This window comes from Melospiza georgiana, chromosome 8 (assembly GCF_028018845.1).
Source record: "Melospiza georgiana isolate bMelGeo1 chromosome 8, bMelGeo1.pri, whole genome shotgun sequence".
In the NCBI taxonomy this organism is placed as follows: domain Eukaryota; kingdom Metazoa; phylum Chordata; class Aves; order Passeriformes; family Passerellidae; genus Melospiza; species Melospiza georgiana.
In genome coordinates, this window is record NC_080437.1 from 12,974,979 (window position 1) to 12,998,281 (window position 23,303).

The following is a 23,303-nucleotide window of genomic DNA, read 5'->3' on the forward strand; positions in this document are numbered from 1 at the left end:
CAGTTTTTAGTATTTGTAGTGCTAAAGTCCCTGTTAATAAATAATTTACACAGATTATGTAGAAATTCTTAATACAGCAGATTAAAGGCAATTACTCATCTGAAACTGAAGCTTCTGGAACTCATGGAAAGCTACTGGAGACTCAGGTACAAAATAAGCAACAGTTTTATCAACTGAATACTAGATAACATCCTTTCAAGTCCAGACAAGCCAGAATTTAGTCACTCCTCACTGCATAAACACAATATTATATAAATACAAGTTGAATGCCTATAAAGAGTGATCAATTCCAGATGTATCCTCAGACTACTGACCAGTGTCCAGATGTGATGAATCAAGGGAGACAGAAGAAAAATTCCACAGGATAAAACCACTTCACAGAAATGATACAGTATCATCCCAAGCTTTCTTTAGTACAAGATAACCATATGATGATTTATTACATTTCTTACTGAATTCTTGTTCTGTTAGACTGCAAGAGGTGAAGCCACAATTAATAGCATAAAGATAAAAGCATAAGTTTCTTTAAAACTCAGTAAATGCTAAACTGTACTAAAGCTACTCCATGCAGAAGCTGACATTTTCAATCAGTAAAGGCATGCAGAAAAATGACCAAACTATCTAACTTGCATAAAATATCAGTAAATCAAGCCCCAACTATACTAATTGTTGTTAACTGACAAATCAATACCTCTGAAGATGGAGCTCTAGTAGGCTTTTGTAGTCAATTATTGCTCCACCAATAAATTGCCCTGTGCTCGACTTTGATGAGTCACACAGTTTCTTTAGGTCTCATTCAGGTCTTAGAAGCAAGGGAGGGCACATCTCCTGATGGGGTGTCAAGAGGACACAATGTACCAGGAGATGAAGATTGCCCCAGAGAATAGCAGGAGGCAGTGAGAGAACTCTTGCTCTTGCCACCTTCCCCACTGTGGCCAAACATTCATCACTATGGAAAGCCTGGACTGGGGAAGCCAACACAACCTGCAGGGACTCCCTGCTGGACACTGCAGGTTCCTGGCCCTTCCAGGAGCCCTTCCCCTGCTCAGAGCACAGGGCTGACAGGGGCCCTGCCCTGCCCTGCCCCGAGGGGTGCCCAGGGAATATACGCAATAACCCACTCCTGCAGCAACCAGAACGGCACCACTTGCCCTTCTAGGCTCTAACTATCCCTTCATGAGCTGAAACCCTGTATCTATGGGCCAGTGACAATCCTGTTAACAAGACAGCCTTTTACAGAGACAGGCACTGCCTATTGCTGTTTGATCATTTTTTCACCATTAAGAACAGGTGTTTTTCCCACTAGAGCTTCACCGTGGCCTTTAAAGGCCAGGAATGTTTGTGCAATCAGTTATGTCAAACATTAAAATTTTAAATTGCACATGGAGAGCTGAATGGGTAAGTTAGTTTGCTAAAGCAGTGGGAACTGAGCCAATTGACATGTTTTTTTTTCTGCTGAGGGACGTTACCATAAAGGAGTAAGACACATTTTATCTTGAATACTTCACAGACTGAGTGAGAGCAGAAAGAATCTTCCTTCCTTCTTTTCCCATTGGAAAAGGAGAGCTTATGAGCACTCTATTTCACTATCCTCTCTTTTCAGAGAACAGGGGGGGAAAAAGCCCTTATTTTGCATATTTACAACCCAAATTTGATCTGAATTTGGTCTGGCACAGCCCTACTTTAGGAATTCCAGTAACTAGGCTGTAGAACATGATTACAAGAGAAAGCAGGCTGTGAAACCCCAGAACAAGCAAAAGCACATGGGATCCCAAAAATCACAACAGGGAAATTAATTGGGTTACATAGAACATTCTGAAGTTTATAAAAAAGGACAGTAAGATTACCTGGTAATTAGTAATCACACAGAAGTCCCTGGGATTTCAGAGCTTAAATATTAAGCTCCAAAACTTTAAATTGCACCTGCTATTATTGCATGCTGGTATTTAACTCCTAAAAGTTCTTCAGAACTAGTCAATTTGCAGTAGTCTGTATGATCTCCAAAGAATGAGACATCTGAGACTCACACAAGTCTTATAAAGATCTGCAGGTTTTCCAGAGGCACCTGGTTGTTAATACTTTCTGCATTTCCAGGGTCTTCTGTATATTCAACAATGGAAATGTTTCTGTTCCTTACAAAAAAGTTCATTGATTCTCTAAGCACAAGGGAACAGACCAGCATGCTAATTGAAAATACTTCACATTTTTAAAATTATATTAGCATTCTGGTTTTTTCCTTGTTGCAAAGGATGAGTACATCCTTCTGAAGTGGGGAAGCATCACACTTAAGGCAGTGACCTAATTCAGTATGCACCTGGCTTCATGCCAGACTGTGGGGACTTTCCTTGTGTGAGCATGTTTTACTTTAGACGTGTCCTTTTCATTCAGCATGCCCTAGATGGACACTGCTTAGCTGCTCATGAAATTCCAGCTGAGAGTTATTTTATTGTTCATAATTTCACCCAGATGCCACAGATATTCACTGTCTTAAGCCTCCTCCACACACATATTTCTCTTCTTGGCAAGTTACACAATGAAAACATAAGGTCCAATGTCATCCCTTGCACATTCCCTTTTATTCTGAAGAAGGGTGCCACTGAGAACAGGACAGCTTGGAACGTTAGAGGAGCACTGGGCACCCCTTTATCCTCTCACCTGCTGAAACCAAACACAAAGCAAGCTGGGCAGCTGCTGTTGCAGAAACCCCAGAGGGAAAAACCTCAAACCATACCTTAAGTACACATCCCTTCATCTCTGCTTAGAGAGTCTGCTGAGGTATATCCACAGAAAAGACACAAGAATTTTTCCAGGGTTTTAGTACACAGTTCTACTTGAGTTAGTACTTAAGTCAGACTTGTCAGCTATTAGGAAAAAGGAAGAGGGGAAAAAATTCTCAAGAATTAACTGCTGAAGTTCTCACTTTCCATGGAAAACTAATGAAGAATCTCACCCTCTTTACTGACCAAAAAACCCCATCTTTTTATTACAGTTCTGCCACCTGACATGCTTTCAGCTATGGCTCTGCCTCCCAAGCACACACAAACACATGCACTGCTGGATGGGAGAGAAGTTAAAAGGCACTATCAATTTATGGAAAGACAACCCACATTCAATAAAACCAATAGGAAAGTGAAAATAATCACAAAGTATTTTAGACCTTACCAGTTTCACACTGAATTCTGAACAGTCTGAAAGCTTTGCTTGTACACATTGCAACCACTGCCCAAGGTAAGCATATACAACAAAGCTTATTTTCAACTTCTTGAAAGTTTAGAATATGGCATACTATTCCAATTCATCCCAACACCCCCCTTTAGTTGATCAGCACTGAACTTGAGCTTTGCCTCAGTTTTGTTGCTCACCTTACCTGGTTGACACCAAAAGGAATTTTTCAAGCTACCTCTTGATTTTCATCAGTTTCCTTTCCTCTGCCAAAGCCAGAGTCCCATGGGGGAAACAGGGGGACAAAGATGACTGTGCACTGATCACTGAGCATCTCACTTCATTTTTAATAAAAGACGTGGGAAAAAAAATGAACAGTGGTGAACTGTCCACATTAAAATTCATCACATAAAGTGCTCAGCATATCTGCAATAGGTAACATCAGATATTTCTTTAATTTCTATATGGGAAGGGAAAAAAAATCATGCCTTTGGCAAGAGGACAATTCTAGAACTCACAGTATACCAGGAATAAGCAGTTCAGGCATGGGAACCATAGGAAAAAGTTACTTCAGTGAAGAGTGCAACAAACACAGGATTTATTACTCAAAAAATAATATTCTCCATGCAAATAGTTTCTACTACAAAAAGCAACATTGTTGTTTTGCCAGCAGAAACGCTGTGCTCCAAAATAAAATTAAGACCAAACCTCCACAAGTTTCCTCTGCAACATCAGAGGCTGCAGTATACAGGGAAGATATATCAGGTTTCTTATCTCCCTTGTTTCATGTGATAGGTCAACTCACTCTCAACACCAGGGAGAGATAAAATCAATAAAAAACCTGCCTTTTCCAAGGACCAGATCCTGCTTATTAATTACATCTTTTCAGGATAAGCAAGTGAATCAACAGACTTTGTACTGACTTGTAAAACACAGAAACATAGAAAAGAGTAGAGTTTCATTTTAATAGCAGTGCTCAATCATCTCAGAGATCAAGAACAATCAAGCAGGTCACGCTTTTTACAGCTTGCCCAAACTCTCTCTTGCAATTTCTGGCTCAGTTTCAAGTTCCCAGGAATGTGTTTTTACAACAGCAACAGCCCCTTGGGGGCTGCAGGAAGGACCCATCCTGCTCATGCACCACACACCCCTTCCCTGCCCCATGCACACGGGCAGAAAATAAACCAGCTTGCCCAGCTGACAGAATAGGAAATACTGTGCAGTTTATTGCCTCTGTTCTCAGAAAAAGCAAGCAGGAGGTGATATCCAACAACCTAGAAATGGTGGCATTTTTGCCATGACAATGCCTGGAAAAAGTAGTCACACTGTCATGCTCGAAGGAAATAATAACTGTACTGTAGTGGTTTAAATACAATTCTTTCATGACCTACTGTGAAATAACAAGGAAAAAGAGCAACCTTTTGCTGAAGCAGTTTTATCTCCTATAAATGAGAGAAGCAAGCATGTTATCTCTTGTCCTGGCATTTGTTGTTCCTAAACAAAACTAAACCCATTACATACTTAAGTGTACAAATGAAAGAACAGTATTATTCACATTATTTACTTTATAACTAATCCAAAGTAAGCAATGAGCTTATGAATAGAAGCCTTGCTTTGGCCTCAGTGAATCCAAAGCAAGTCCAGTTGTCTGGAAAATGCTGAATTAAAACTGAAACCCAACCAGCTACACCTTAACCACACTGGTCAGTTTTATTCCATTTCAGGAAACAAAAGTCAGCTCTCAGTCACCTTACTGTTTTTATGAAGAGACACATCTGTTTGGCAAGAAAAACTAGGTAAGATGTCCTAGGTAGGACCAGCTGCAGGAGTTTCATTTGCTTGTTTTAAAATTATTACTGAACAGCTGTCACAAAAAGCTCTTCTATCTTCAGCTTTCAAAAGACAGGAGCTTTTCTGTATGACACAACTTTTCCTATCACTTACATTATTTAGCTTGTGGGTTTCTGCACTGCTGTTGGTGCTATTCCTCTTTTTAAATTTGGCAAGAAAACCACAAACTCCAAGTTTGGTGAAGCATGTCTTCTTCCCCTTATTCTCAGGAAATTAAAGGAACAGCAGTTTTATATGATTACACTTACTGCACCTACTTTGCTGGTTGCTAGAGCTCAACCTAGAAATAAGAACAGAGGCACAAGAGCTACCTCAGCACAGTGATCAGGGAAGATCCTTCTCCTGGTATTCCCAACACCTTGAAGGTAATGTTGTTTTTCAAGAACCTGGCCTGCTTTTACAACAGGCTTTGTTAAACCCTTATTAAGGACACAGTCCCCACAAGGGGCTGCATAAATTATAACACAGCAGCATTTGGGTTCCTGGGCACAACACTGAGCAGCCACAGCCAGCAGCCATCCACTGGAAGGTGGCAGAGCCTCCCACCAGCCTGTGTAACACTGCACACCCAGTCAATGGAAAAAGCCTGTGGAGGACAGCTTAGGCAAAACTAAATCCCACTTACAGCAACTGCAGCTTATCTTCAAGGATGCACAACAGTCTCTGTTAGACCACATGCTGGGAGATGTTTATACCTCTTTCTGCAGGACAAAGCCACAGCTGCAGCAAGAGGCAGAAATTAAACTTAAGATTCCCAGCAGTCTTCAAAAAGGTAATGCTGTAGGTACGGCTTTTTTGCACAGAAAACAGCCTGCTTCAGAAGGACAGAAAACCAGTTACACTTAGAAACACAGCATCACCTTGAATCAAAGTGAATGAGGAAAGGTGAAATACTCTTTGTGCACCCTCAGTGTCTAAACAACTTAAAAAGCTAAATATTTCCCCCACACAAGATGAGCCTGCTCCCTCAAATGCAACAAGTACAAGGTGATTCCAGCTCACGTGCAGAGCATCTGCACAGCACACCTACACTTCCACTGATGCTATGTTCTATTTGTTAAAACCAATCATTGAGAATGGCTGCAGAGTTCCACTGTGGAATGGTAGCTGGCAAAACCAAAGAGATGAGAATAACATGGTTTTCCTGCAATTGCTTCACCTGAGTTCCACATCTAACTGCATTCCCAGAATCAAGCTGTCTTGTGTTTCCTCAGACCTCTGTCATCTACTTAGCTATATATGGAGATCAAGATAACATAGCTACTGTAACCCCGGCATAGTGAAAATATAAATGCCAACCTATGTAAACTCTGGAGCTGTTTTTAAAGGGTAATTGTCATTCAAGTTCATACATGGAGCCAGTGAAGACTTCTCACTGTGGGAGGTAAGAACAAAGGTCATACATGCAGTTTCCTCACACTGTAAAGCAAATCTCAAAATGCTGTAGAGCAAAACAGATCCTTTGAGGCACTCACAGGTGGCTCTCACACGGAGATTTTCTTTTTCTTAAGTAATCAAATGAAGGGGTGGAAAAGGACAGTCCATACCCAGAGTGTTCTTTCTAACAGTTGCACAGCATATTGGCCAGCATTTCAAAAAAAGTTAGACACTTAATAATGTGGAGAAGTTAAACTTTTTCCTTTTTTTGGAATTTTTTCCTATGGTAAGTGTGATACTGTTTTCAAGGATGTAATATTCCAGACTATGATGCAGCTATAGCAGTCAAAGTGGAAACAAAAAGAAATTAAATTCTCAAGTGCATCCAACTTTCTTAAAAATACTTTCAAACTTCTATTAATAGCCATCTTAAAACCAGAAATGTTTATAGGAAATTGATTTAAATTTAATAAAAACGTTTTGTTGGACAACTATGCACCACAGCAATATTCTCTGAAGTAATGCTTTATTGCCAAATTTTTTGAGGGTTACCTGGACCAGGGAATATTTGTACATGTCTCCTCAGTGCATGTTTGAAGATCCTGAAGTGACCATTGGAAGACATTTCTGTGCATTTTGTCCAAGGGGTAGTCTGGCCTGAGAGTTTTAAAACAAGGAAAACCAGCTTAAAATACTACTTGATCCAGAAATCCTGAGAAAATGGTGCTTTGAAAATTAAATACTCCCAAGTTTTTCTTAAATAAAACTGAACCAGATAGTTTAAATTCACATGTGGTTTTGAAAACTGTGCTCACTTTGCTATTCCTCAGTCCTCAATTGAAGATGGAAGGAGAAACACAAACCACAAATGTTTTTAGAAAGGCTAAAATTCAGTGTAATAGCTCAGGTTCTGCTTTCAGCACAACAAATCAGGCACGACTATGTCACCAGCCATGAAAGCTGGATGCCAAACAATTGAGAAACATCTGGTGCATTCCAGAAGCACAGCTAATGTCATCTGTAATTTTTCAGTATGACATTATACCTAAGCATTAACTTACTCTTAAAGGACTAGCAATACCAAGCCTGACCGGAAGCAGAAAAGCCAGCAGCTTGTCAGAACTGTATCTTGATATTTTCCTTGTATTGAGAGAGTTGCCAGTATGAACAACCAGAAACCTCAAACACTGAGCACTTGGGCACTATGCTGCTTCACCTCTCTTGCTCTGTTTTTCAAGTCCCCGAAGTCAGTCTGGACCACTTGAACTGCCTTTGCTCCCCTTTTCTTCAGGAAGAGATCCTCATGGTCTGAAGGGGAGAGAAGCCAAGAGTTTTTGCAAACCTCTGCTCAGTTTTTGCAGGCTCCTTGCACTCTTCTTTTGCTGTGTTCATATCTCACTACTTTTTTTTTTTTTTTTTCTAATTTGTTTTGCTTCTCAGCAGGGACACAGAGGTTGTTACCACAGACACTTGTCACAAGTGCCATATTTAACACATGGTTCTACTGGCAACAGCTTCTACTACACTATTTGAACACTTGTCCAGCGTTGATTTTTTTCCCCCTCCCTTCTTTGTCCCCTCACACAGTTGATTTAAATCCCTATCATTTCCACCTGCTCAGGACCTTAAACTAAAGAGGAATTCTGAAGAGTTAAATGCAAAAGAATTCAAAAACACTGGATTCTGTCCAAAACCTAATTTAAAAAATCCAACATAAAGAAACATGCATAGCAGCACTTCATAGCAGAAACTAATAGAGTGTTTTGGATGTTAACGTCCCAGTTTGCCAAACACTTGGGGGCACTGGGGCAAAGTTTGCCCTGCAGAGGCATCTTACTGGAGCAATGGTTTGACTGTGCTGGGAAGAAACCTGCCATGCCAGCCTCTGTCCAGCCAGCACTGACTGCAACCAATACTCATCCTGCTACCTCACAAATTGTATGTCTCTTCTTCAGAAGATAGAAGTCTTGTACAGACAGAAGACGTGCATCAGGAACTCACAGAGCGCATGGAAGATGGACTACACTACCATCACTCAGCAGCCTCAATTTTCACTCCACCAGAGCACAAGATGTGCAAGGCATCTGCTGCCCCTGGGGCAGTGAGCAGCATCAACAGTGCTGTCAAGTGCCATCCTTTCTGACACCACTGCCTGGGGAAGCCTTTAAGAGACAGCAGAAGTGCTACCACAAGCCATCTGAAAGCTGTCACCTAAAATACTCCTGCAGGACAGACTTTATTCCACAGAAACTTACAACTTAGCCTCAGGACTATGGGTTCACTCTGAACGGTGCTCAAGAGTAGCACTTGGTGTTTTCAGTGTGCTTCAAAACACAAGTTCATCATTTACATCATTTCCTCTGCTTTTATTCAGCTGTGCTCCCAACAGCTTCAATTGCTTCCTGTGCATGGCTGCTCAGCACCTGCCCCTGCAGCAGCAGCACAAACTCCACCCAGAACTCTCCAAGTATCATCTCTGCGGTTTCTACGGAGAGGATGCAAACACCACACACCAGCACTGGGGAAGCAGAAAATCTGCCTGGTTACTGATCTGGCTGCAACTGACCGTCACACACAACGCACTACAAACACAACAGCCACACACAGAATTAGCTCAGAACCTCTGCACAGCAGCACCTCAGCCACCAGCTTTAAATTTTCATGTCTTCCTGCAATTACACACCTGAAAGCCACAAACTGTCCTTCCACGTCCCTGGCAACTGGCATCGGAAAAACCATTAGGGCCCTTTTCTTTACACAATTACCTGGGGCTAGTCAATACTAAACTGCTGTAGGCTCATACACAACTTTTTGGAGAACTCAGGCGTCCTATAATTTTGGTCTTCTATGAAAGCATTCATATATTGTCCTGACAAAAAGCACAATTAACAGTGCAGACATACGAACCTCATTTTGTGCTTGATGTTCATTTATCAGAGTTAAATATAAGAAGTGTCTACATAAAAGAACCTCATCTGCTCAGTAATTTTACTTGGAAATACAATAACTGCAAGTACTGTATTTCTGAGCTACTTTTAACTCCTACCTGTTCTGCATTGTATTGTTTTTACTTTGAACACCTGAGAACCTGCCTGGAGCTACATTCAGCAAAGGGAGACGACTGCTGCCAGCCACAGCCATTAACAGTATGCAGGTAGGACCCATCTCCAGAGAATTTGTTAGCCATGAGAGAATTTTACTTTTCTCTACAACTAGCACACTGATTTCCTTGAACTGAAATTCCCTCCAGTATGCCAGAGAAGAGTAAAATCACTTTCCCTAGCTTTTGGGAGAACAAGTGCCAAAAGTGCCTGCCCACCAAACCCTCCCCCAGCACCAGCCCAGCCACCCCTACACTGCTGAGACAGCCACAGCACTTCCATCCTGCACTTCTTCTTTAGCTGCCAAGGGTGTACTTGTACTCAGACTGCCACAGGCCAACATTCTTACCCCTCCGTCTATTGAAGCCATGCACTGAGGGACATTTTAGGCCACTCCGAGCCATGGTAGAGAAGCTGATGGGAAGCCTCACTTTTGACAGCAGGATGCACATGGTGGCTGTTGGGTGCTGATCTGTGCTTTCTGGACAGCTGCCCTAAGTGACATCCCTACCAGAGAGCACAGTCCAAAAGAGAAGGATCCACTGCCAGGAGCTGCTTCACCAGTGAAACACCACCAGTTAGTGCAGGGAGCAGCAAAGGTAAGAACCAACCCAGACAGACCTGCCCTTCAGCACCCACCCACTCCACCAGTGAAAGGATTAAAGGGGGAAAGGCTGAAGTGACACAGAGGCAGCTCTGCCCCTGCTGCCTGCCCTCCTCAAACGCACCTCCCCAAGGAGACACGGGCACCCTCCAGTGCCGGGAGATGGGCTGCACACCAAAACCTTCCCAGGAACACAGCAAGGGCCACAGGAAGCAATCACAGCCAAGAGCACCGTGCTGGAAAGCACCTACACTGCAGGCAGCCTCAAATCAGTAAACAGGCCAATAAAAAGCACTACAGTCACTTTTTATTACAGCTGGATGTGACTGTCAGGAAATAGACTTAAAAGTACATACATGATTTCCTCACAGGATAGTTTCCTCATGTCATCTGATTTAGATTCTCTGAACTTCACCCTGAAACACCAACTCTTCTGATGCTCTTCCCAGAGCTCACATTTGCACTCACAGCTTGAAGTAACTTGCCAGTTTTATCAACTTGCTTTTGGAGGATTTGGTGAGTGAATGGAAAGAGCCTTTAAAACAAGTAAGGTAAAGCAGAGATTGTTTCAAGATATTATTCCCCCACACCCCATGCAGAAACCATCAGGAGCAAGCGGCCCCTGCCAGCCTGACCATAACCCAGAGGAGCAGCACAGACAGCCCAGTGCCAGCAGACAGACTGCAAGCCTCTCACAAGCATTGCACTGTCCAGGTTTGCACAGGCAGCACCTTCAAGGATAAGGGAAAAAAGCCATCTTCCTTCATCCTTCAAACTCCCATCTTTAGCGACTACACACAGCTTGCAATCATTACCTTGTTACTCCTCTTAAAAGATTTTCTCAGTTATCAGTGACCATCAGAATCACCCATTTAGACTTCACACACCATAAAGTATTAGATACCCAAACAACACTAAGCTGAATAACTTGTCAGTCTACATTTTTAAGTAAACATAAAATACTCGCAGCCTTACAATAAATTTTTTTAGAGGCCTGGATAAAAGCAGAAGCTAGCTGTACCCAAAATGGGCCTCTAAACCAGGGTCTAAAACAGTACCCTATTCAACTACTTTTGCACCAAAAGGCACTCATGACTGGAGGGCTGTAACTTGCAGAATTTTTCCTGCCCTCAAAAAAAAAAAAAAAAAATCTAAGAGCTTAATAGAAAAGAAATTAAAGATATTAAAGTAATTGCACACTTCCAGATTTTTTTTATGAGCTATAATATTAATGGATGTGCTGGTCTTTTCTAATCATCATTCAGAATGAAGCTGTTCTGGCAGACAGTAAGAAGTGCCCTTCCACAAATTTCTTCTTATAAGCTGTGGTTCCAACTCAGAAATAAAACTATACTCCCATTCCCTTCATAAAGCATTATATTTCTTTTATCAGCACCTTGTCAGTTCTGGTCTCATTTCCCCACTTCCAGCACTAAGCTTAAAACAGCATAATTAGATATATAGATAAAGCAGTTATTTGTGGTTTGGTCTTTTTTTTCTAAAAACAACATGCTCCTGAAAATATTTTCTTCCCAATGTGCCCTTTAACAATGATTTCTTTTTAAAGAAAGCCTTGCACTCTTGAAACCCCTGCCTATTTTCTATGTTATTTTTCCAGAAGTAAAATTATTATGGCCTTTTTCCATACTTTTATTCTGAAGGGCTCATCCCTTAGAGGGCAGATGAGCTAACAAAAAGCCAAGGACATAATCAGCTCCAGCACTTATCCAAAGCCTGACTTTCATCCCACCTCTGTGATCCTGTTTCCGCATTATTTAAGGAGAAAATACTGCAAGTCATGAAGCTTGCTTCATAATGACAGGCTGCATCAGAGACAAGAAAAATATTGTGCAATTTGTTTTCTGCAGTGAAAAAAACTGACCTCATATTTCTCATACCCGCCCTCCTGGGTGTTCAGTTTTATCTCTTTTTAAAGTTCAGGTGATTCTGATGGATTCTTTATAAAAAGAGGTCCACAGAACACTTCTGGCAAGCATGAAGTAGCAGACTGTGATGCAGGGGTTGAAATTCCCGTGCCAAATATGCTTGTGGGTTTTCTTGGTAAGAGACCACAGCTATTTAACCATGCCCCCAGATGATGTTTCTCACTGACTTGGGAAGACCCATATCCTGGGGATGGATCATAAAAGCAAAGAATTTACATTCAAGAGTAATTTGGTGCAACTTCTACCACAATGCAGCAGCTGTACCGACAGCTTTGGGGGTTTCTTTTTCTCCTTTATTCCTTCCTTCCTTAAGCCTGAGAAAAACGCTAAAACAAAGTCATGGGATCAAGAAGGAAAAGAACTATTCAGCATCAACTAATCTTAATCACACTGAAGTTCTCACATGTTTTCTCCAGCAACAGACAAGCTAAAGAATGTGTATTTGAGCAGTACAGTCCTGTACTTCAACAGCCACTGCTCCTCCCATGTTCAGCTGCTGATGGCTCAGGACAGAGGTGCTGTGGCAATGCTCAGTGCAGGCTCCTGATATTTCTGATAAGGACTCACTGGTAGAGTCTCCCACAAAAGCCTCAGGGTGTAACTGAGGCTCCTAGCTAACACCCCTCTGCAAAACACATCTACCTCCACTGACAGCCACTGGGAATATTCCCAAGCTGCTGTCTTTGGTGCGCCTTGGAGACTCTCTATCTAGCCAATAAATAAAGGGAAGCCAGAAGTCTCCCTCAAACACACTAAAGCAAGGTAGGAATTTGCAGCTGGTGCATGCTGGAAAAGAAGAAACTGTCCTGCGAGGCCTAGCATTACAGCCTCCAAGAAGAAGGGGGGGAAAAACAAGGTATTTTTACTGTATGACCTTAAACTGAGAGATAATGACTCAGTGTCGAAACAACCTCTCTTTTCTGCAGTTAAGTTACCAGTGCAAAGACAATAAAGTCAGTCCTTATCCATCATCTACAAGTTTAGCAGAAGAGATCAGCGTCTCAATTTCCACCTGACAGAGGGACTTGAAGAGAAGGAAAGCACAAATAAACAGCAAAACCACAGAATAAAGTAAACACTGATTACACTCCGCTGAAATTTAATGTACTACCAAATTTAAATTTCTACATACTTAGGTTTAAAAAAGGTCTTGCAAATTGCAACATCCCCCGTTACTGCTTTAGCATTTCTGAATTAACTGCCTGGTGACAATTACACAATTTATTTTTATGCTCAATACCAAACTCTCACAGTTTGCGCGAGCACAGAATTTACCGAGCAAGAACGTCTGACAACCCGGAGACGTAAACCACAGTTGAAACAACGCTCAACATTCCACCGAGGATAATTAAGCACCCTCATCACCATCTCCCCAAATCTGGGGGGTTGCTGGAAGGAACGGGGGTTTCTCGCGGCCGCAGCGAGCCCGAAGGCCGCCCGAGCACAGCCCCGGCACTGCCCCGGGCACAGCCCCGGGCACAGCCCCAGCACTGCCCGGCCGGGCGCTGCCCCGTGCCCGCTCCAGCGCTGCGCTGTGCCGGGGGGGCCGCCTGCTGCATCCCGCTGCCTGCGGCTGCACAAACGCGCTCCCAGCACGCCTACGGCCAGCCAACACAATGGAAACGCAGCCGTGAGGGACAGATTCGTTTTATTGTTGAGACAGCGCTACGGTACAACCGAGTGGCCCGATGTCCAGGCCGCCGCGCCAGGGCGGTCGGGGCAGCCCCGGCTGTGCAGACCCGCGGCCGCCCGGGGCGGTCGGTGGGGGCCGGCCGCAGCCCGCTCCGGGCCGGGACACGGGGCCGGGCCCGCCGTGGTGCCGCTGCCCGCGGCCGGCAGGGCTCCGGGGCGCTGCGCGGCACCTTCTGCAGGCAGCGGCGCAGGGCGGCGGGCGGGTGCGGGGCGCGGGGCCGGGGAGGAGCGGGGCGGCCGGAGGGCGGAGGGGCGCGGTGCCGCCGTACTCACCGCGCGGGCCGGCGCAGAGCCCGCCTGCACTTCCTGCGCGCTCGGAAATGAGCGGGCGGGACCCTCCGCCGCGCCGCTTAAAGGGGACGGGCCGGCCGCCCCCGACCGCCCCCGGGGCGGGACCGGGTCCCCCGCGCAGTCCCGTGGGGGAAGCGGGGCCGCCGCCGCCGCCGCTGCTCGGCAGCAGGGAGGGGCCGAGGCACCTCCCTCCGCTCCCGCACCCCGCCCTGCGGCGCCTTCGCTGTCCGCTGCCCTGAGGCGGGGGCGCGCCGCGCTCCGATGCGCCCCGGGAGCGGCGGGAAGGGCTCGTCTGAGGGCGAGAGCGGAGCGGATCAATGCACCCTCCGCGGCTGTGCCGGCCGCGCCCGCCGGCGGGCCCTCAGCGCCGCGGCCGCACCGAGCGCCACCGGAGGTTCCCGGGCCCTGCGCTGCCCGCTCGCAGCGCTGCCCGGCCGGGCAGTGACCCTGCCTGCCCTGGGAACAGCCCCGGCACTGCCCGGGCGCCGGCAGCACAGCTCCTCTGCCTGCCCTGCATGGGGCTCCGCGGCTCGCAGCGGCAGCACAGTGATGCTGATTCTCACACGTTAGCAAAGCCCTGAAATGTAGCCTTTATGGTGGAAACAAGAAGCAGAATTTCCCAATAATTGTTTTTTACTTATCCAAGTATTTATGTACAGTTCTATATTTCCAGAAGAACGTTTCACTACACTATTTTTTTTTAATTATTAGTTTTCTGCAGGGCTTGACCTGAAAGGAAGCCAGGCTTGGGAATGCGTGCAGCTTCCAGCCACATACATGAATGGTGGCTTGTAGCAGTTTAAAAGGGGAAAGCTCAGGAAGCTGGTAAGATAGGAATGTTCTTCCACAGCTGTGTAGCAAATGGTTTTGGTCCTGCTCATCAAAAGCAGTCAGAGAAAACCAGTAAAGGCTTATTAGGTACAGGCCTGCACCCCCTAATTTGAGATCACTGCTGGATTGCCTGGTCTGCTCACCTGCCTCAAGGCAGGTGCTGAGGGCGTCCCAGAACAGAGCCCCATGGTGTGAGCAGCAGAGGCTGCATCCTTTGTCACGCTACTGCTGAGATCTGTACCCCGTTTAGCACAGAGCAGCCCTTTGTCTTCAGGCAGGCATAAACCCATTTGTTCATAAATAGCTGCACCACACAGCGAGGGAGGGGCTGGGTGTCCAAAGATCAGATCTGTTCAGTCTAGGTTTCAAGCCCTCAGACAGCAAAGGTCTTTCCAGGGAATACCTTAAATGAACAAGGAGAAGACACTTGGCTGGTGTTACCATCCATCCAGACACTTTCCTAGCCATTAAATCTTGTCACAATGCTAGATCATCATTTTAGGTATCCCTCCAAGATATACTTAAAATGTATATTCATAGAAGAGAATTATCAGAGGATTTTAAATATTCACACATGCACTCCTCAAACTAGGTAAATGTGGGTTTATTACTCTTTGAAAACAGTTTGTAAATATGCTATTTTAAACCTGACCTCATGCAGAATTTCGGTGTTGCATGTTACAGATGACTGTTGAACATCCTGCTTGTTGTCTTTGTTGTGGATAATGAGTAGGAGTTTAGTAGACACCTTCACACTGGAGACTGCAGTGTTCTGTAGACATAATATTTGTGAGTACAAGAAGATAACGGAATGGAAATAACTGAAATTACTGATTTTGTTAACTAACCCTACATTGTAGATCTGAAAGAAACTCTGACAATGCTGCAGCACCCACTGGTTGGCCTGCAGAGAGCAACCAGATTGAATATTGTCCTTCATGTTTCCCAGGTACCACCTTGCTCCACAGGAGCTTGCTGCTGCTGTGTGGGCAGAGCTACAGAGGGCCTTCCATGGGGTTATACACAGAATACTTTTTCTCTCAGTGCCAGTTTCCTCTGCTTACCAGAATTTCTTCTCTACCAGAAAGATTGTTTTTTTCCCCAACTGAGAGAAGGAAAAAATAGATTTCTTAACCTCTCATAGGAACAACATGGGTATTCATAGTGATCTCTGTGTGAAAGGTCTGCCATGTCAGGAAAAATGATGGGTTTGCAGTTATGTATAGTTTTCTGATTATTCTATCAGAACAAGCTCTTCTAAGATTAGATATTCCTTCATAACTCAGACTTATATTTATGCGGACAGATGTTATAGTTCCTATTTGATGTTAATCTTACAGGTGTACAGAGGAATTCCCACGTTGTTTGTGAGTAAAGCAGAGAATAAAACATTTAGGAAATGTCTGTGTTTTAAGATACAATTAATTTCTGCCTCAGGATTTTTCTTAGGCAGTTGCAGATTTCCTAGCATCTGAGTGCAATAGTGTATATATTTATATATTTATATATTAATTTTTATATATATATATATTTATATTTATATATTTATGTGACTCAACTTTTAATATTCCTAAAATATTATGATAGGATAGTTATTTAGGAGACAGACTTTAAAAACGTTACCCTAAACTTTGCTAAACACTGTTTTTAAATTGGTACAGTTGGGGGAAAGGAAGTGGCTGGCTAGCAATAGCTTATTCAAAAAAGAAGCATTTTCCAGAACAGCATTAGCTCCAGCCTCTAGTGGTTTTGGTTTTCTTTTTCGTTCTTTTTTTTTTTTTTTTCAAGAATATGTGTGGGCTTGAGGGGAAGAAACAAAAGAAAAAGGGAGAGAAGAGCTGATCTGAGAACATGATACCAAAGTGAAGGAGTAATGTAAATGAGGCCAAAGGAGAAAAGAAAAAAAGCAATCCTTCAACAAAGGATAGTTTTGTTCTATTAACCTCTTGAGCCAAAATGAAACATGCATGTAGAATAAGAAAAATGGCCCATTATTTTGCCTGAAAATTCTGAGCTTTAATTGTCAAACAATAGCCATTAGTTTGCCTTGACACAAGGCTTTTTGTCAAATAGCACAGCTCAGCTTTACTGATGGCACAATTCCAACATGATCCCATGTGAAACCGCTTGCTTTTTCCTGAAGTGTTGCAAATTATTTATGACACATACTGAACAATGCAAGCAGAATCATGAAGAAATTTTAATAGCCCAAAATCAACCCTCCTACACTATTTTAATCATTGTGATTTACATCCCTCAAGATCCTCAATCTGAGCTTCCCACCAAGTTCCCCTGGGTAACCCTTTGTCACTTCTCCTGTTGCTCTGGGCAGTGAAACGGGGCCGTGCTCTGAGCAGCTTTAACTCACGCCTGCCTGGGGCCGTGCCAGGCTCCAGCTCAGGCTCTGCTGGCTCTGCTGCAGTGTCAGCACCAGCCCAGGGCCTGCTCTGCACCTCTGGAAGGACACGGTCCTGTTGTCATCGTGGGGCATCAAGGACACGTGTACAGGCACTTGGAATGCCAGGATGTTTTACCTTGCTGCTTTCAGAGACTGGAATAATCCCTTGACTTACCTGAGCTTTAGGAGAGACAGCTCACCTGTGAAATTAGTTTGTACCAACATACCATGCAAAAATCTTCCTCTATTTATTGTTACTGTGCCCTTTATTTTGCATTGAGCAACATTTCCTTTTTGTCAGTGCCTAGGCTTCTGGCCTCTACATCTCTGAGTGCTGAAGGACCGCATTTTTTCATGTAGTGTTTTGGGATCAAATAAATAGTAATTCTTTGGTATTATAATGTACTGAATTTTGGACTCAGAAGCATATAATTTATATAATGTTTGGTAAATGAACTGCTATGGATTGTTCATTTCCTGTTGTTTTGGGATCACAGTTGCTAAATTACTTCCTTTCAAAAATTCTCATTAGAAAACAGTATCAACTGACTTAAAATTTATATAGAGTCCTTTCATACATTAAAGCAGACCCAATAATTATGGTACTACTTCATGAAAATAGAAGATGTTCCTTATCATAAAAACATAATCAATACAATCACAGCTGTAAGTGAATGTAAATAAGATTTAGTTTTATCTGCTATCTAGAAAAGCTTTCTTCTGATAACAGAAGTGCTCACTGTAGTCCACTTGCTTTTTTCTTTGAATAGTGATTGTTTAGCATCTGGAAAAGTGTATGGAAGGATAAATCGGAATTTTTTGGATACAATCTCTTCAAATAACTTTTTCTCTTTGAAACCAACATATAGTTGCTGTTAGCAACAAATGTTTGCCAGGCTCTGTGACAGCAGCAAATGGGTTGTGGAAACATTCCTGTACCACCAGTACAGTGTTGCTCTGGCTGGTGCCATGGGGAAAAGGAATACAGAAGGGACAAGCAGGGAGCTGCATGAAATGCCTGGGCTCTGCTGCTGCTCCAGCTGAGAGCAGCAGGCCACGTTCTGCAGTGGTGGCTGAGCACTTTGCTGGCCCCATGGCCGTGTTTTTCCTGGCAGGAACAATGGGTTGTGTGCCCACGGTTCCACTGCTCGCTCACAGCTGCACCAGGGTCTCGCACCAGAGTCAGCAGTAACAACAAATATGGAAAGTGATCCATTAGGTACTGCTGGAATTCTATACCGGTTTATTTCTGACCATTCCAAAACACCTTTACTATATAGCTTCTGTCTAATGCTGTAGGCATTTTTCTTAAAAGAAAAGAAAATTTTGTCACGAATACATTGACTGCAAAGCAGTTCTGAAACAAAGTCCAAGCAACCATATTCTGTGCTTAGAATGGAAAACAAATAGGAGGGTTTTGAGTGGAAGATTTGGTGTTATGCAAACCATACTAAAAAATTACACATTCCTTTTTTTTTGTCCTTCAGTACTGCAGAACACGAACCTATAAATACCATAAAGTAACATATTTAAAATCAATTCTATTAAATTACTTTTTAAATTGTAGACTTGACTACCTAGGATGCAGCAAAAGAAGTTAGAACATTCTATATATGAGATTTAGGCCAGAAAATCTTTCATGAACACTCTTTGTCTGATGAGATAACAATATAAATTATCAAGGTCTTTGGCTGGTTATCTGGTTGGGGGATTTTTCAGTGCCTGAAGGCCACATGCACCAAAGCTCAAGTTATTCAGCTAAACATTTACAGTAAGTGCAATCTCTCTAGAGAGAAATATTTGGGCTTTCTTAATCTGGCGTTCATGTTTTACACAAAATACTCAGTCTATCAGTATTTAATATGTGCTACTGCATGGTCAGGTGCACCCACTGAGCCTACCCAACAGTCAATAAAACCACCACCACTTCCACACAAAATAAAAGCAAAACTGTAGAAAGGCACAGGACACAGATGATCATCCATGCTGATAGTTTAGTAAACAGTTAGTACAAAGTCAGTGTTCAATTCTTCATTCACTAGAGAGGACCAGAGACTAAGAAACTTCTATTGTTCATTGTCTGTACTGTGCTGCTCCATTGTTTGCAATATTTATCTACTCCAGTTTAGGGTTTGGGTCTTTTTGCTTCTGTTAAGCCTGCCCAAAAAAGATCTCCCTCCATTTGAGTAAGAACTCCAGCCAGTTCATAAAACAAATCATTTGTTTCTCTAACCATTCATTGTTGCATATACATCAGTAAAATGTTTTTAAGTGCAGCATTTTTCATATTTTTAAACTCCTCCCATAAAATGGCATGGAAGTAATAATAAATCACCTAACTACTTTGATTTTATTAGCAGTACTTTTCCAATGACTGAAAACTCTCACAGGGCTGTAACAGTGTTAACAAAGGGCAAAAGGAAGGTTCCCTTGTCAAGAGAGAACCCTCCTGGGTACCACAGAATATCAACAGACAACCAGAAAAAAATCCCATACCTCACTTGAGCAGTTGGAAATACTTTGTTTAGATTTTCATGGAAATTGGCATCTGTTCCTATGGTGCATAAAAGCAGTGGCTGATTTTGGAAAAGTGTTAAAGTATGCTGTAGAGACTTCACTGCTATCATTATAAAACCAATGGGTGAGGATGAACTGATTTGCAAAGTCAGGATCAAATGTCACTGCATTCCTAGCAGTCTCACAAGCTTCTCTTTAATTGCTGACTTGTAATGATTGTTTTATCTTTGTTAGGAAAAAGTTTTGCTAATGAGCATCTTACAATGACTCACATCTGTTGGTAAAATGAAATTCCAAATCAAATTAATTCAAAGCAAGATTTTACATTAGAAATGCAATTACAGGAGAGCTGAACATTTTGAAAATCACTTGAATTTGTTCCCACTCCTTCTCAAGAGCAAGGAAAATGTGTTCTTGCTTCTCCTTTCCTGTCCCTATTTTTAGAACTGGAATGAGAAAGACCTAATCTGGCAGCCTGCACCCCATTTAAATTATGGAATATCAAGTTCAGAAGTATTTATTAGATGGAATCAAATCGTTATAAATGACATTTCCATTTCAGCTTCATTCTCTTTTTAATTTAAGTGTAAAGAATGTCAGTTACCAGTTCTGGCACTATGCTAGACAAGCAAGGATTTGCACTATTTTAAAAAACAAATCATATTTATGACAGGATAAGCAGAGAGATAAAATGTTTTCTCAAACTGACTTTTTCTGCAACTCAAGCATCTTAGAAGCTGTTTGCAAGTTGTGTTTAAATTACTGATGTACACTCACAACATGAAGATGTTCATTATGAGTGCAGACAAATGCAAATAGTAAAATCTGGCCACATGTAGGAGGTGAAAAAACAGCTTAACTTGTAAATGCTAAAATGCTGCTGATAATTTTATGTATGTTTTCTGCTCCCCCTGAGCTATGCTTAAATCTTGTATGACAAGGTCTTCAGTGTAGACTTGATGCCTTTCATAGCAATAAAGGAATATGGGCTACTCATATCACTGGGTTTCAAGGTTTAATACCCTTGAATAGTGTTCTGCTATGTATTGCCTAGGAAACATAATTCTCATTTGAATCTAACAATTAGAAGCAATCTCCAGTTTAAGGTCTAGCATTTCACAGCATGTATTTCACATTTTCTAACATGAGGAAACCATAAAGGAGACTCAGAAAGCAAACAGAATTGATTGCATAAACATTATTTCTGTCAGTTGCAGAGTTGCCTCTGATGGTAACTTGTAACCTAACTTGATTGCTTGTTTTATCTTTGTGCATGTAAAAATGGGGATCAATATTCTGCAGTATAAATTAAAGTATTCTTTGTAGTATTTATACAAAAACTCACATAATCTGTTTTTCCTTGGTATTTAACAAACTGTCACAGTTCATTTTAACAAATGATCCTGGAAGAACAACACTGGTTTACACCTCCAATTGCAACGTTTTAAAATAAAAATCCTGACAGGCTGCATAAACTTTATGCCTTTCAGTTTGCTGGCTGGACCAGGCACTGTTCAGAAAGGCTCTGCACAGGAAAAACAGTGAAGTATGCATTGAAATGATTTCCTGACTTGATGCTAAAATCTCCCTCAATTATTTATACCCTGTACCAGAAAGAATAATTCTTCTCTTCTGCTGACACTCTTAACCACACAAAAACGATCTTGGAGAACAGTTAACCCTGTTTGTTTCTTGCTGGCTGGTTCTCAAAGCTCTGTACACATTTTAAAAAAATACTCCAGCTCTGGTATTGATCTCCTGGATCTTTTCATACACTTTTCCCATGCTTTACACTTTACAATGCTCTTCCATGCCTTTTGATCATCTGAAGATGAATCCTTACTAGCTTTCTCAAGGAATGAGATCAGCCCCCTCATCTGTCCCATCCGTCACCCCTTACTTGGGATTCCACCCTTTTGACATGTGCTTTTCCAACAGGCAAGAATTTATTCTGACTCTTCCTTTTTTGTGAAATACTTTTCAATAAAGGGATACTATTCTTGTTATTGGCAGCAGTTTGGCAAAAAGAAGTAGGATGAGTGTATCCTATTGGCTTATTGATTTGCACTGGGCTATAGCTTACACCACATTACATTCTCTGAAAAACTAAGTGGAGTTTTTGGGGTTTTTTTCCCCCAAAATAACTTTCAAATACACCTAAATACAGACAAGCAAGATTCTTTGCAAACCAAATGCTTAAAATACATACTCATTTGATTTAGTTTTATTAAAAATTTTAAAATACTTCCATCCTTAAGCACAGTAAATTCAGAAAGGAAATTGCATTGGCAGGAAGCTATGAAAATGGCACATGTTCCAAACAAAAATCAATGTTCACAATCAAACTCTTTCAATCGTGATCATGTCAGGAAGGAATGCCCTGAACAGCTGAAAAATTATATACGGACTTAAACAATAATTTATGTGACCTGCTGAGAGAAGAAAAATCAGACTAGGAACTGCAGTGATTGATTGATATCCAGATTGAGGCTGTTCATCAGAAATTGTTCAGGATTTCAAATCTGCAGTGCTCTTAAACTATTCTCACTATTTAGATTACTCTGTAATCCATATGAAAGTGCTTTCAGGTGAGATAAAGTTGCATTTTTATGAGTTGTACCTTTTTAACCCAAACAAGGAGTTAATTATTTCTGATGAGCTTAAGGGAAGGTGTACTCATCTATCCTCAGGCAGGCAAAATGCTTTTACTTAGCTTCAGAACATTATCTTTGATAATGGCTCAAAGAAAAAGGTTTCAGCAAGAAATTTGTTGGTTTATGATACATATAACCCTTTAAAAGACCAGGTAAAGCTAAAAATAACCATAAAAAGAGAGGAAATTTTGATTTTCTCAGAATGCATTAGAAGTACTTAATTTTTGTAACTGGAAGACACAGGCTGCTGTCCCAACGTTTAGAACTGGAAGTTTAGAAATGAGAAAATACAAACCAGAGCTTAAACTAATGACTCAGCTTTACTGGAGAACTTGATAAATACCAGAAAATATTTCATTCATTGTCTTTTCTAGGTATAAATGAAAATTTTATTTGTGCTTACCTGTTCTCTAGTGTTTAATATTTCATTCTACAGACTGCTTCCCAACAGGCAAGTTAAAATATTGTACCAGGGATGGGTACACCAAGGCTATTGCTACTTTGTCCACGTTTTGATAATACCCTTTGTACTTTTGCTAGTTGAATCTTGGGATATTGGATTTTAGACCAGCAAATGTATATTAATAATGTATTTATGAATGATCCCCCTAACTTCAGAGGGACTACTTAAATTTTATGAAGCTAGATAGAGAGGATGTGAACTTAGGTTTTCTTATTAACATTTTAAGTGCTTGCATAAATTTTTATGGAATGATTTGGTTCTTTTCAGGAAGTTTGCTTGGGCTGAAAAGATCAAATCATTCATCACATTATGGCCCATCTGCACTCTGTGCATGGGGACTATTGCCTGGTGCTTTTGAATATTATCTCCAGTATTTTGTTATACATTTACCACTGTAGCTACAGTGAGAAACAACG

General features: G+C 42.0%; 1 protein-coding gene across 1 annotated transcript in view; it reads right to left on the reverse strand.

Annotated features, from left to right (window-relative positions):
- The window catches only part of CSGALNACT2 (chondroitin sulfate N-acetylgalactosaminyltransferase 2), a 32,479-nt gene extending 18,387 nt beyond the window's left edge, over positions 1–14,092 (reverse strand). The window contains exon 1 of the mRNA XM_058029569.1: positions 14,007–14,092. The gene's annotated coding sequence lies outside the window, so the exon portion shown is untranslated. The remainder of the gene's footprint in view (positions 1–14,006) is intronic.
- Positions 14,093–23,303: the final 9,211 nt, after the last annotated feature.